Source organism: Gossypium hirsutum, chromosome D13 (assembly GCF_007990345.1).
Source record: "Gossypium hirsutum isolate 1008001.06 chromosome D13, Gossypium_hirsutum_v2.1, whole genome shotgun sequence".
NCBI lineage: Eukaryota > Viridiplantae > Streptophyta > Magnoliopsida > Malvales > Malvaceae > Gossypium > Gossypium hirsutum.
This window is the reverse complement of record NC_053449.1, coordinates 59,777,716-59,790,872: the sequence shown is the minus strand read 5'-3', so window position 1 is coordinate 59,790,872 and position 13,157 is coordinate 59,777,716.

The following is a 13,157-nucleotide window of genomic DNA, read 5'->3' as shown; positions in this document are numbered from 1 at the left end:
TTGGTGTTTTGGTCTCAAATATGGGTTAAGGGTAGAAAAATGGCTCAAAAAAAGGGGCTTTTGGTGAACTCCGACCACAGTGGACGGCGGTCGCCATCGCCGTCGCCAACGGTGGTACAACCAGTTGTCTTGAAGATATTATTGCATCCGTAACCAGTGATGAGCCATACATAGGGGCGGACGATGATGCGATAAAATGTTCCTTTCGATAGTTGGAATTTATTATTGAAGAGAACAAGATCCCAATGCCCAAAATATCCAAAACTACAAGGATGAGCCGGTAGTTGACGGTTGGGAAATGAGTCTTAATGGGAATGGGACTTGGAAAATACCTCCAAGGGAAAGTCGAAGCACCAATGTTGAGGGACAAACGAGACTGTTTTGGCTTAGGATATAAGCCAGATGCGAGGCAAAAGAAGGAGTTGTAGAATAAGTAAGAAAGGAGAAGAGTGCGATTAAGCGGGGGAGAGGTCAAGTGGGAACCGATGACCTTTCTTATATATCCAGAACATTTGTGTCAGAAGGAACTATTTACCCTGAATGGAAGATGACAAGAAAAGAGACTACAAAAGAAATATTGGGAAATCTGAACATCAACGCCATACTGAAGAAAGAATTGGGGAAGAGAATTTATCGGGCATTTACCCTTATGTACCTGAAAGTGTTCTGAACAATTGGACTGCAGGAGAGATTCCTGTAATTTTTAGAGCTAATTAAAAGTCTCCATATATCAATGATATGAGCGACGCTGCTATTGACTCAGAATCTCTTTTTAAGCAAGATATGTGTCCGGAGGAAGCTCGGGATTTTGAAAATGATCGAGACTTTAGCTTATCTCCTGATTTGTTAAAGATGGTAGAACAAGATGAGAAACAGATCCTACCATACAAAGAATCAGTAGAAATTATAAGCTTAGGAGAAGAGAAAGAGGTGAATATCGAAGCTTGTATCATTGTAGAGACAAAACGAGACTTCATTGAGTTACTCCAAGAATTTAAAAATATTTTCACATGGTCGTATCAAGATATGCATGAGTTAAGTACTGATATTATGGTACACCGACTCCCCATAAAGGAAGAGTACAAACCAGTTTAACAGAAGCTTTGAAGGATGAGGCTTGACATCTTACTGAAAATAAAAGAAGAGGTTAAAAAACAATTCAACGTTGGTTTCTAACAAGTGGTTAAATACTCGGAGTGGGTAGCCAATATAGTCCTCGTCCCTAAGAAAGATGGAAAAATACAAATGTATGTAGACTACAGGGACTTAAACAAGGTCAGCCCGAAGGATAATTTCTCATTACCCTATATTGACACCCTAGTGGACAATACAGCAAGTTACTCACTGTTCTCCTTCAAGGATGGTTTCTCTGGATACAACCAGATAAAGATGCATACTGAAGACATGGAAAAGACTACATTCGAAACCATGTGGGGAACATTTTGCTATAAGGTAATGCTATTTGGACTAAAGACCGTGAGAGTGATGTATTAAAGAGCCATGGTAACCCTATTTCATGATATGATACACAAAGAAATCGAGGTTTAAGTCGATGATAAAATCGTAAAATCCCGAATAGAAAATGAGCATATACAAGTCCTGAGAAAATTGTTCTTGAGATTGAGAAAATTCTAACTAAAGCTTAATCCAGTAAAATGTACATTCGGGGATAGGTCAAGGAAACTGTTAGAATTCGTAGTTAGTGAAAAAGGGATTGAGATCGACCAAGATAAAGTCAAAGGCTATACAGGAGTTGCCTCCGCCGCGTATTCAAAAAGAAGTTCGAGGTTTCTAAAAGAAGTTAAATTATATCTCCCGATTTATTTCACAACTAACTGAGAAATGTAACCTCATATTCCGTCTCCTTAAGAAATATAATCGAGGTGTATAGGATGAAGAGTGCTAGAAAACTCTTAACAAGGTCAAACATTACTTGTCCAATACCCTAGTGCTGATGCCACCTAGTTTAGATAAGCCATTGATACTGTACTTGGCAGTATTTAAAAATTTTATGAGATGCGTGCTTGGTCAACATGATGAGTCAGGGAGAAAAGAAAGAGCGATATATTATCTCAGTAAGAAGTTTACTGAACGTGAGACAAGATATTCGCCAATTAAAAAGTTGTGTTGCGCCTTAATCTGGACAACCCGGAGACTGAGGCAGTACATGCTGTACCATACAACTTAGCTAATCTCAAAAATGGACCCTCTAAAGTACATGATAAAGTCGACTATTTTGAATGGAAGGATGGTCAGATGGCAAATTCTGCTTTCCAAATTTGATATAGTCTATGTGAACAAGAAGGTAGTAAAAGGGAGTGCAATAGCATATTTTCTGGCCAGTAGAGCTCTAGAAGATTACAAGCCTTTGAATTTTAATTTTTCGAATGAAGATTTGATATATGTTGCAACCACTGAAGAAGATGCTCAAGAAGTACGTCATTGGAAACTAAATTTTGACGGAGCGTCAAATGTTATAGGTAACAGAATCGGGGCAATCCTGGTATCCCCAAACGGAGACCATTATCTCTTTACTAGTAAATTATATTTTAATTATACAAACAATATGGTAGAATACGAAGCATGCATCATGGGTATTCGTGCAATCATAGAATGTAAGATCAAAGTGCTAGAGGTATACAGGGATTCTGCATTAGTGATCTATCAGCTCAAAGGTGAATGGGAGACAATAGATCCCAAGTTAATTGAGTATAGAAGGCTAGTCCTTGGACTAATTAAGGAGTTTGATGACATTACCTTCTACTACCTCCGGCAAGATGAAAATTAGATGGTTGATGCCCTAGCTACTTTAGCTTCCATGGTCAAAATGAACAAATAAGAAGATGTAAAACCTATCTAGATGAGTATTTATAAGGTTCCAACTCATTATTACAACATCGAATAAAAAAAAATGATCACCTTTGGTACCACGATATACTACGGTATATGAAGAATCGTGAATACCCTGACCAAGCAACTGAAAATGAGAAAAGGACATTGAGAAGAATGGCCAATGACTATGTTCTAGATGGGAAAATCCTATATAAAAGAAGAAAGGATCAGCTGCTATAAAGATGTGTTGACGTGTTGAGGCTAAGAAAATTTTGGAAGAAGTCCACGAAGGCGTCTGTGGAACACATGCTAACGGTTTTACGATGGCCAAGCAAATCATGAGTGTCGAAACCATTTTTTTTTAAAACAAAAAAAATTTTAAGTTGTCGACTTTTAAAAAATGAAAATTGAGAGTCGCCACCAATCTTTTATTAAGGTGTGATTGGGTCACCTAAAAATGACTTTGGTCTACAAATTTTAGAAAAAACGGGTCCGGGAGTCAGTTACGTATGAGGAAGGATTAGCACCCTCATTACGCCCAAAAATTGGTACCTAGTTAATTAATTAATGTCTTAATGTCGAAAATTTGAAAAAACATAATCTTTAGCAAAAACTTAAAAACGTTACGTATTAAGACTCTTATCATTTTAGAGAAAGAAAATACCACACCGAATACGTTAGGGCACGACATTCTAATTTTTCTAAAAAAAAAATTAGGGCAAAATACTAGTGCAATAAAAAATGTAAAAGAATATCCATTTATTCAAGATTTAAGAAATCGCGGCCCAATACGTTAGGGCACAATTCCTTTAAAATTCCAAACTCGGAATATTTCCTTTATTATTGTTTAGAAAAAATCTTCATTTCGAGAAATCAATGCGTCATATCCAATACGTTAGGACACAACGTGTTGAATTCCCAATAATGAGTTCTTATTTTTTGATTAAAGAGAAATGCTCGATTATTAGATTTAACGAATAAAATCGAAACCCAATACGTTAGGGCTCAATTTCCTTGAAAATCCTAAATACAAGCATTATCTCAATTTTAAAAATTTTAAAATCGAGTAAAAAATGTAATGTTATATTGAATGCGTGTATAAATGTCGCAATAACAAATAACAATAATAAATACGACAATTATATAGAAATAAGATAGACAAATAAATAAACAAAATTTAAAAAAAAACAATGACATGCAAAGTATCAAATAAATGAGCAAAATAAAAAATATATATGAAAACATAAATCAACAAACATATAAAAAAATAAAGAAAAGAAAGTACATAATATATACATTGAAATTATGGAAAAAAAATATAAAATTTATATAAAAAATATAAAATTTATATATATAATACATTCATGAGAATAAAGAAAAATATACATATAGAAATTATAAAATATGGATAGAAAGTATAATATATATACATATATATAAGTTAATAAATATATAGATCATAAAGATAATGATTATATATATAGAAATTATAAAATATGTATAAAAAGTATAATATATATACGTACATATATATATAAGGTAATAAATATATAAATCATAAAAATAATAATTACATATATAAACTAAAAAAAGGGAAAAAAGAAAATATTTTGAAATTAATTAATTCTAAAAAACGACTAATTTTAAAATGTGATAAAAAAGCTAGGGCAAATTCACAAATAATTGAAGTCTCAAGGACCATATTGAACGCGCAAAGAATGCAGAGGGGCTGGAAAGAAAATTGTCCATTCTCCTCTAAACGATGCCGTTTAAATTAGACCAAATTGAAATAAAAATAAATAAAAGGGTAAATTAAAAAAATAAAAAAAAAACTTAATTACACAAATATTAAAAGGCGGAGGGGCTAAATAAAATAAATAAATAAATAAAATCCGCAGTGGTATCACCTTCTCTCTTTTTTTAAAATTGTAAATAAGTAAAAAAATAATCGAACGAAAAAAAATAATAAGCCACCTTTAAAAAACTGTCAATCGTTCTCTTTTTTATTCCTCCTCCTTTTTTTCTTTTTTCTTTTACAATGAAGGGAGAGGCCTCTATTTATAGTTGAGCCTCCCCAAATCCAACGGTACAGATCAATTACATCAACGGCTGAGATTAAAGGGTATCTACAAATTAAATATCTAAGATTACAAAATCACATCTTCTAAGATTGCTGATCATATCTAAGATTATATATCATATCTAAGATTGCATATCATATCTAAGATTGCATATATCATATCTAAGATTGTATATCATATCTAGGATTGCATATCATATCTAAGATTGCATATCCTCAAAAATTATGTTTCCATGTGTGAGCCCGGGCTAAAATTGGGTATTACAGCTGCCCCTCTTTGCTCGTTGTCGTGTAACAAGAACGGAGCAAAGACTTTAAAAATGCTCAATTCTGTCCGGTCTTGCTGGAACATGAAACTCTTCTTCTTCAAGTAGCCTAATTCCTTCCTACTGCATCTTCAGAAGTATAGGAGCTATTGCTTTAATCTATTCCACTGCAACTGCAGAGAGATAAGACTTACAATCTTCAACCTATTCCACTGCTGACCAGGGAGATAGGATTACTGGCTTCAATGTACTCCACTGTAACCACAGGGAGGTAAAATCTACCATATTCGATCTTCTCCACTACTGCTTAGGGAGATAAGATCTGAAATCTTCAATCTATTCCACTGTTGCCTAGGGAAGTAGAATTACTGGCTCCAATATACTCCACTGTAACTACAGGGAGGTAAAATCCGCCATATTCGATCTGCTCCACTACTTCTTAGGGAGATAAGATCTGAAATCTTCAATCTATTCCACTGTTGCCCAGGGAAGTAGAATTACTAGCTTCAATGTACTCCACTATAACCATAGGGAGGTAAAATCCGCCATCTTCGATCTGCTCCACTACTGCTTAGGGAGATAAGATCTGAAATCTTCAATCTATTCCACTGTTGTCCAGGGAAGTAGAATTACTGGCTTCAATGTACTCCACTATAACCTCAAGGAGATAAAATCTGCCATCTTCGATCTGCTCCACTACTGCTTAAGGAGATAAGATCGGTTTTAACCCACTCCACTGCAACTTCAGGGAGATAGGATTATTGGCTTTAATCTGCTCCACTACAACTTCAGAGAGATAAGATTCGCCATCTTGGGTCTGCCTCACTGCAACTTCAGGAGGATAAGACTTGTTTACTTAGTTTGCTCCACTGCAACTTCAAGGAGATCAGACCAAATGTGATTTGCTCTCTACAACTTTAGAGAGATAAGATCGGCTTTAATCTGCTCCACTGCAACTTCAGGGAGATAAGATTTGCCATCTTCAATTTGTTTAACTACAATGTCGAGGATGAGATTCACTGTCGTAGCTTCAATCCGATCCACTGCACTGCCAAGGAAATAAGATTCGCCGTCGCGGCTTTAATCTTTTTAATTTCAATGTTAGGGAAACAAGATTTGCCGTCGTAGCTTCAATCTGTTCCACTACACTGCCAGAGAAGTAAGATTCATCGTCGTGGTTTCAATCTGCTTCACTGTGATGCCAAAGAGATAGGATTCGCTATCCATAGCTTCAATATGCTCCGCTTCAGCTAATCCAAGCCTTATCACCAGAGAGATAAAATTCACCATCGTGGCTTCAATCTGCTCCGCTACAATGCTAGGGAAATAAGATTCGTCGTTGTGGCTTCAATCTTTTTCATTGAAACGTCAAGGTGATAAGAGTGATGTCTTCGATCTGCTTCACTGCCAGTACAGGAAGGCAAGATCTGTTATTTTCAACCTGCTCCGCTGCAACCCAGGGAGGCAAGGCTTTGTGATTTCATCGATCTATTTTTTAGGGAACATGACCTGTATAATGAATCTAATTATGCCTAATGATTAGGATGGCATGATCAAAATGAATCAAATGCTCCTAACTAGACATGTATGGTGTTTGCATGAGTGTAGAATTTTTTTTTAGAATGATCATTTTTTATCATTGCTCGAAGTTTATTAAGGTCTTGTCTTCAACGCCTTCCTTCTTGGCTGGCATCTCCAATGAAACACTTAATCAAATTGCCTCCACTATGAAGTTCAAAGTTCAATCCTCTGGGACACAAAATTTGGATCATCCTTTCTCTCGTTGTGATCCAAGGGTAGAAAAATCTAGCTTTCTCTCAATCCTTTCCTATTGTAATTCAATGATACAGAATATGAAACTCCTTGGTCCTTTACACCATTCCCAGGGTATCGTACCAAAGGCTCACGCACAAATGAAGGCTTTCTTCTCCGAGGAAACCTCTTTCTATTGTCTGTGATCATTGCTTGCTTGTTTATTTAAGCCTTGTCGTCAACACGACATCTTATCATTAATGTTTTTGATAATAAGATCCAAAGAGAAAGTCCTAATTTAGACTATTCCTTTTCAAATTTCCAACCTTTAAACATGGTGCGTTTTAAACAACAGTCCTGTTTCAAGTTCCTGTATTATTTAGAAACTTCTAGAGTAATATGCAGAACTTTCCTTGTGAAAGTTTTATTAGTGCATTAATCATTATTCCAATGCAACATGCTTGCAAAAAGGGTATAACAATGGATGAGAATACAATTGGTTCTAAGCATAGCTCGAAAGGAATAGATTATCAAAAATAAGGATAACAAAAAAATTGATTGAGAATGTGTATCTTGGAAAAGAATGAGGTATTCCAAGAACAACAAATTCAATATAAATAGTATGGAAATTGGGTGCCCTAGATATCGCAGCTTGAACTTCTCTGCACAAACTTTCTGAAGATTATTCTGAGTTTGACATGTGTTTAAGAGATCTACAATGTTTTGTCGAAGCCCCAAGATGTCGCCTACCCTTTCCTGTTGATTCAAGTATAGCAAGATCATCACATGCCCCTATCTGATCAAAATTTGAACTGCTTTGATCACCTCATGCCCCATTCTGATCAATATTTGAGCCGCCCTTTTCGGGTTTTCAACTCAAATCCCCCTTGGTCTCAAGGCGTCCTTTGCGGACTTTCACCTTGGCCTCTCCTATTTCTTTCTTTCTTTATTTCTTTCTTTTTTTGCCCCTTTTTTTTATTAAATCTGAACTCATAGAATTAGGCATGCCCTTATTATCCCTTCTGATCGATGCTTTTCCAGATAAGGTCCTTCCTAGCTTGGGATGAAATTCTTTTTGCATGGGAAATATATTCTTCAATACCAGGTTCCTCTCGAGGAATTCTCTAGGGCGGACCTTTTGTAAGCTCGCATCATTTTTTTTTGCGCATTTGACCATAATGGACAACTTTAAAAATTCCTCTTCAAACAGAATTGAATCCAGAACTCAGAAAGAAAGAATCTTTTCTTCCATAGGCAAAACTGTGATAGGCCTAAGAGAAATGCATTGCCCCGGCAGATGGCATTAATCGTGAATAGACTGCAAACTTTTGATATTATTCTATTGTTCAAATTTAGTAGATTGTCAGATATTATCCTTTTGGCGTTCCATATTGACATATGATTCTTCACGAATTTGCTAATTGTCGACTTTGTGACATTAGCATATGAAGTAACTTCTACAAAGATGTATCGATGACTGTCAGACTCTTTTGATGAGGTCAACCAAATGACCTTCATGCCCCACATAAGGAGAAATCATGCATCTCAATGATTCTTTGTAGGGTAAGATCTGTTTCTCGACTTGTTCTACCATCCTTAACAAGTCCAGAAATAGGCTACAATCTATGTCATCTTCAAAGTCATGAGATCCCTCTAAACACATACCTTGCTCAAAAGAGAATTCTGAGTCTGCAGCAGCGTCACTCATGTCATTGATATCTACGGACCCATAGTAAGTTCCAAAGAATATACAAAGAATGTGCAAATTTATGAATAATTATTTGTACAATATAATTATGAATAAGAGAATAATGTGGAAGAAAATTCAAAAGAGTGACAGAATAAAAAGAATAAAAAAAAGTATGAATGCAAAGATGTATTTTATTAGAATAATGACGTTCAGACATGAGCCTATTTCGCAAAGGAATTTTTATCATTTCTAGGCTAAAAACAACAAAATTGTTCTGAACATTACTCTAAATAAACTCTAAAAACTACAGAGATTTCTTCCGCAGTTCAATTACTTAGAACACCTCCAAGTTGATAAGGGCGAATATCTTTAAGGTTTCTTGTAAATTGTGTCTTCAAATATGGCATTGATGTGTACGTCTCTCAACACTTCTTCATACATCACATTCACCCCCATTATCAAATGTGGTTTGGTAGCGGATTTCCTTCACTAGATGAGTCATCAAACTTGACAACACCCAGGTTGATGAGTCTTTCAACTAGCTTTTTGAAGGTAGTTCAATTCTCTATTGAATGCCCTATAACTCCCGCATGATAATCGCATTGTACACTTGCGTCGTACCATTTGGGATACGGAGGCTGTGGAGGCTTCACATGAAAAGGAGAAACAACATGTGCATCAAATAATTTTTGATACAGCTCCTTATACGACATTGAAATTGGCGTAAACTGGAGCTTCTCAGTGTCTTGCTTCACACCTGATTCTTGTCTTAATGAACCTTGCTGATTAGTAACCACATTTCTTGGTTGATTTACCGTAATCAATTTGCTGTACGTATTCACGTTGTTCACCTCATTTTCTTTTTCCTTTGAGGCTTGTCTTCTATTATTTCATCAATCTTTCCACTTCTGATAGCATTTTCTACCATTTCACCATTCATGATTATGTCAGAAAAGCTTTTTATGGCGCTTCCCAACATATGTGTGATGAATGGAGCCTTCAATGTGTTAACGAAAAGTATTGCCATTTTCTTTTCCAATAGCGGTGGCTGAACTTGTACGGTGACCTTCCTCCATCTCTGCGCGTATTGCCTAAAAATTTCACCCGACTTCTTTTCCATGTTCTGCAGAGTGATTCTATCAGGTACCATGTCAGTTACATGGTTGTATTACTTTATGAATGCCTGTGCTAAATCTCTCCATGAATTAATCTGGGTACAGTTCAATCGATTGTACCACTTAGATACTGCCCCTGTGAGGCTATCTTGAAAGCAATGTATTAGCAGTTGGTCGTTATTAACATACCCAGTCATCCATCCGCAAAACATAGTAATATGAGCTTTGGGGCTACTAGTTCCGTTGTACTTCTCAAACTCTGGCATTTTGAACTTGTATGGGAGTACCAAATCTGGAACCAAGCTTAATTCTTTAGCATCAATCCTATAGTTGCTATCAGCAAATTCCATTGCTCTAAATTTCTCCTCTAGCCACTTGTACTTTTCTTCTAGTTGTTTTGGCAGTTCATCATTCATTTTTCCTTTTTCCGCTGCCTCATCGAAATTAGGGACAGCAGGATTAACGAGGTTGTCTCCAGGGTTAGAGCCTGATCCCGCTTGGAGATTCAATAGCGTTGCAGCGTCACCCGGAGGATTAATGGTAATAGATGACCTACGCGGGTATATCTCAACTTATTGGGGGGTAAAGTCCGGAGGATAAACAGGTCTCTCATTGTCTCCTTCTTCAATATTGAACACAGAGCCTTTTCCTTTATCAGTTCCTTTGTTGAACCATTGAGTTAACTGAGCCATCATACTCCCTTGAGATTCTATCATTTTGTCTATCATTTTTTGCTGCTCATTCATTTGCTTTTGAAGTTGCTCATGTATTTCCTTTTGGGATTGTTCTAGTTTTTCCATCCTTTGATCCATATCCTTAGTTTTTGATTGAGTACCGTAGCGGTGTTTAGTAGGCTGGTTGGTTTCCAGATTAACTGATGAATGATTTATATCAATTAGAATCTTTTAGTGGACTTTAATGCATATGATATCATGTAATGTGAATGCATGAAATGAATGCATAAAGAGACGTTTCTGATTCAATTCCATTTAGAGAACTTTACTAGAAAACAAATCTCTTTACATAAAATGAATATTCATACGGCTCTGCCGTCATAGGCGAAGATATTCGATCATTTTCTTCATTTGAGTGTTAATATAACTCTCACGAACTCTTCAAAAACGTCTCTTCTATCTCTTTTTGCTCAATCCGGGCCGTAAGTTGTTGTTCGCTCATCCTTGTGATGCTCGTTGGCTTCTCTTTAAGAAAGTTCAGCGGCTCTCGAATAATCTTTGTCATCTTGAATTCTCGAGTAACGGATCCATAGTCCTCCATTAAATTATCATCCTTCTCTTATCATGTGTTCTTGGACCATATTCGGACAACCATATTGTCATCCACTTTAGTAAGAAACTCATTTTCTTATAACCAGCTCTCTATTTAGTAATTGAACATGAATCAACACCTCTTTTATAATGAAATGAAATGCCATGACATGTAAATAAAACACGAAAAGTCAGTATCATATAAACATAGAATATAATAGTAAAATTCCTACTCGGATATCTACTAGGGTTCAGTGCGGTTCTACCTAAGGTAAGCTCCTAAGGCTCATTATATGCGGTTCGGTTTTAAAGTAAAGGTACCCGAACCAGTAGATTCCTCAATCCTCACCCATTATAGTCTCATATGGATCGAGTTCGGTTCAGGGGAATACATTTCCCTATGGCTGCACGGAGATGAAAATCTTACGAAGACATAGGTACGGATGTATCCCGGAAGCAATCCACTACCCTACACGGAGGTGAAAACCTCACGAATGCATAGCTTCTCACTCCCACTTAAAAGGGTAAAATTGTTCAGCTCATGAAATGTATAATGCAAACAATATTTAAACAAGAAGATAATGAAGGATGTCATGAGTTTTTTTATAAAAAATATTTTCTCGACTATAAGACAAGAATTAATAAACTTTGTGGCTTGACTCTCTTATTTTTTTAAAAAAAAGTCCCCAGCGGAGTCGCCAAGCTGTCGAAATCATTTTTTTTAAAACAAAAAAAAATTTAGGTTGTCGACTTTTAAAAAATAAAAATTGAGAGTCGCCACCAATCTTTTTTTAAGGTGTGATTGTGTCACCTAAAAATGACTTTGGTTTACAAATTTTAGAAAAAATGGGTCCGGGAGTCAGTTACGTATGAGGAAGGATTAGCACCCTCATTACGCCCCAAAATTGGTACCTAGTTAATTAATTAATGTCTTAATGTCGAAAATTTGAAAAAACATAATCTTTAGCAAAAACTTAAAAACGTTACGTATTAAGACCCTTATCACTTCAGAGAAAGAAAATACCACACCCAATACGTTAGGACACGACATTCTAATTTTTCCAAAAAAAAATTAGGGCAAAATACTAGTGCAATAAAAAATGTAAAAGAATATTCATTTATTCAAGATTTAAGAAATCGCGGCCCAATACTTTAGGGGACAATTCCTTTAAAATCCCAAACTCGGAATATTTCCTTTATTATTGTTTAGAAAAAAATCTTCATTTCGAGAAATCAATGCGTCACATCCAATACGTTAGGACACAACGTGTTGAATTCTCAATAATGAGTTCTTATTTTTTGATTAAAGAGAAATGCTCGATTATTAGATTTAACGAAGAAAATCGAAACCCAATACGTTAGGGCTCAATTTCCTTGAAAATCCTAAATACAAGCATTATCTCAATTTTGAAAATTTTAAAATCGAGTAAAAAAATGTAATGTTATATTGAATGCGTGTATAAATGTCACAATAACAAATAACAATAATAAATACGACAATTATATAGAAATAAGATAGACAAATAAATAAACAAAATTTAAAAAAAAACAATGAAATGCAAAGTATCAAATAAATGAGCAAAATAAAAAAAATATATGAAAACATAAATCAACAAACATATAAAAAATAAATAAAAGAAAGTACATAATATATACATTGAAATTATGGGAAAAAAATATAAAATTTATATAAAAAATATATTTATATATATAATACATTCATGAGTATAAAGAAAAATATACATATAGAAATTATAAAATATGGATAGAAAGTATAATATATATACATACATATATATAAGTTAATAAATATATAGATCATAAAGATAATGATTATATATATATAGAAATTATAAAATATGTATAGAAAGTATAATATATACGTACATATATATATAAGGTAATAAATATATAAATCATAAATATAATAATTACATATATAAACTAAAAAAAAGGGAAAAAAGAAAATATTTTGAAATTAATTAATTCTAAAAAATGACTAATTTTAAAATGTGATAAAAAAGCTAGGGCAAATTCGCAAATAATTGAAGTCTCAAGGACCATATTGAACGCGCAAAGAATGCAGAGGGGCTGGAAAGGAAATTGTCCATTCTCCTCTAAATGACGCCGTTCAAATTAGACCAAATTGAAATAAAA